Source organism: Apium graveolens, chromosome 3, assembly GCF_009905375.1.
Source record: "Apium graveolens cultivar Ventura chromosome 3, ASM990537v1, whole genome shotgun sequence".
NCBI classification, from domain to species: domain Eukaryota; kingdom Viridiplantae; phylum Streptophyta; class Magnoliopsida; order Apiales; family Apiaceae; genus Apium; species Apium graveolens.
In genome coordinates, this window is record NC_133649.1 from 34,457,694 (window position 1) to 34,461,045 (window position 3,352).

Genomic DNA, 3,352 nt, shown 5'->3' on the forward strand with positions numbered 1-3,352 from the left:
GAAGCTTGAGAATTAATGGGAGGATTTTACCATGGCTAGATTTTGAGATTTGATTTTGAATTCCTCCCTTGGAGATGAAATTGCCGAATGGAAGAATGAAGAAGGGAGGGGGGTTATGCTTGCTTCCTTTGGTTGCTTCTAGGAAATTGGATGGGTGATATCTTTTTATTGATTGATATTCTTCATAGTATAGAATCCTAGGTTTATTCCTTGTTGCCAAATCCATGGACATATCTTAAGTAGCTTTCTAGTTTACAAGCTAAACTACATGTTCTAGCTTCCTTAGCACACTATTTGGTTAGCCTTGCTTGAACATCCTACATCTAGCTCACTATTTGATAAAGTAACCATGGTTACTTTCTTACTATGGTTAGTTAGTGCGTTACATTTATTTAATCGTTTACGCGTTCGCTCGGTCGCTTAAACGTTTTCGTAATACTTCCTCGTAAATGGTTCGCGACGTAATTCCTTTCGTATTTATTCCTTATATTTTAAATTATCGTACTTGGATATAAATCCGTAGGGTTTTAATTTTGAAATTATATTGTGATTCCCGTAATCCTCGATGAGTTGTAAATACGGTCGTTTTTCAAAGTTCGTTTTCTTCAAAAACTAATAGTGTTTACATACACTCATTTGGTACGTATAATCATAATATTAACTCTGAAACTCATTTTCTCATGCCCTACATAGTGTGAGCTCAAAAGTTTTTCCCGTTCGTCAGGGTTACTATTCATTAAACATTTTACAATGTCTCAAAAATTCGAGTTATTACACCCTAAGTCTGTGTTTATATAGTACACAGTTACAAGATATATTCTAATTGATATGGAATACAATTCTGTCTCCTAAAATATATCAATCAGATATCTTCTACAAGTCTTCCAGTCTTCTAACTCTTTCCATGCATATCTTCTTTTATTTTAGTCTCGATCTTCTCCTGTAAATCAGCTTCATTCCTTATGTTAGGAATATATGTGCATTAGTTTGATGATATGTTTAACAAAACACTTAAGTAGAAGTTTAGTGTTTGTAGCTTCAACGGATAAGACCACTTTGGCTATCCGTTGATGGTGCAGCTTTACTTAGAAATAAGTCTAGTGTTGTAGCACATTTCAGTCTCTGTATTTAAGATATAATTCTTAGAAGTTGAGAGAAAATATAAGTCATGTTGACTACTAGAAGATATGCAAATAGGAAGGCCAATTGTAAATATTTCATGCCTTGTAATTTTGTATAAATGAAGTGGTATCAACAGATGTCTTAAAGACCTTCAACGGATGAGAAACAAAGCTTCAACGGATGTCTCTAAAGCTTCAACGGATAGAGCTTCAACTGCTAACACATCAACGGATAAAGCCATCAACGGATGAAGGCTTCAATGGATGTTCTGTTAAATAGCAGTTGATAAGTGGTAGTTGTAACAGCAGACAGAGGCACATGGGTTGACAGAGATAACTGAAATGTGGAAGCCTAATTTCAGGAACATCAGAAAAAGCAGCCGTTCTACTCTAGTACAAAGAGGCAATAGTCAACAAAGTACTTGAGTGATATGGAGAAGAAACAAGTGGAGAACTCATTTTATTATTGTATTTTTATCTTTATCTTCACTTGTACACTTGGTGATATATAAACCAAGTAGCAGCTAGTAATTAGATAAGAATTTTTCCAGTGCTGTTTAGAAAAATCTTGAGAGAAAAATTATCTAGTTTGTACTAGGACGCAGCTGTGATCAACATCTTGAATCACAGATTTTCTGAAATACCATCTCTGGTGGAACAACAATCCACCAGAAAAGTTTTTAAGGTCTGTTGTGTTCTTTACATTAGTGCTTGAATATATATCTGTCTGTATTAGCTTAAAGCAATTCACACACTTGTTTATCTTGAACACAAAGCCTTTAAAACTGCTCAAAACTTGAAAAAGTTTTGAGATTTACATTCAACCCCCCTTCTGTAAATCTCATTGTTAGTCCACTAGGAATAACAATTGGTATCAGAGCAAGCTCTTGACACACAAAGAGTTTAAAGGTCTTGGAAACTAACAAAGATGAGTAAGAAGGATATTGGAGTAAAAATCCCAGTTCTTGACAAAGACAGTTATCACCATTGGAAGGTGAAAATGCACCTTCATCTACTCTCCCAAGATGAAGGTTATGTAAACTGCATTGAGAATGGTCCTCACATTCCCCACAAAGTAGCCACAGTTGCTACGGCCACAATTGTTGTTGGTCAATCCATTCCAAAACCTAGAGCAGAATGGATAATGGAAGACACAGAAGAAGTCCACAAGGATAAGAAGGCTATGAACATTTTGTTTAATGGTCTTGACAAGGATATGTTTGATAATGTGATAAATTGCACAACTGCCAAAGAGGTTTGGGACACAGTTCAGCTACTGTGTGAAGGTACAGAACAAGTAAAAGAAAACAAAATGCAGCTTCTCATTCAACAGTATGAGTATTTTCATTTTGAAGAAAATGAATCTTTAAATGACACATTCAATAGATTCCAAAAGCTGTTGAATGGACTGAAGCTGTATGGTAGAGTGTACCAGGTGAAGGATTCAAATCTTAAATTTTTAAGATCCTTGCCAAAGGAATGGAAACCCATGACTGTCTCCTTGAGAAACTCTCAAGATTATAAGGACTTCACTCTTGAAAGATTATATGGAATCTTGAAGACTTATGAACTAGAGATGGAACAGGATGAGGTATTGGAGAAGGGAAGAAAGAAAGGAGGTTCAGTTGCCTTGGTAGCTGAAAACGAGAAAGAATGCAGACAAGAAACTGTGAGATCTACATCAAACTCCAAATATGGCACAAGCAAATCAGAATCAAGCAAGGGTAAGGAGCAAGTTGCTGAAAATGAAGACAACTCCAGCCAAGATGACTCTGATGGTATTGATGAGCATCTTGCATTTCTGTCCAGGAGATTTGCAAAGATGAAATTTAGGAAAAACACTAGAGCCACTAAACCTCATAAGAACATGGTGGACAAATCCAAGTTCAAGTGTTTCAATTATGGTATAAGAGGACACTTTGCAAGTGAGTGCAGAAAGCCAACTTCTGAAAAGAAGAAATTTGACCAAGTAGATTACAAAAAGAAATATTTTGATCTGCTCAAGCAAAAGGAGAGGCTTTCATTACTCAAGAAAAAGACTGGGCAGCTGATGGAGAAGAAGAGGATGAAGATGTGGAATATGTCAACTTGGCTCTCATGGCTGATTCTGAGGAAAATGAAGTTAGTTCATCAAGCAAACCAGGTAATCACTTACTGATTTAACACAGCTTACTAAAGAAGAGTGCAATGATGCTTTTAATGACATGTCTACTGAATTGTATCATTTGCGT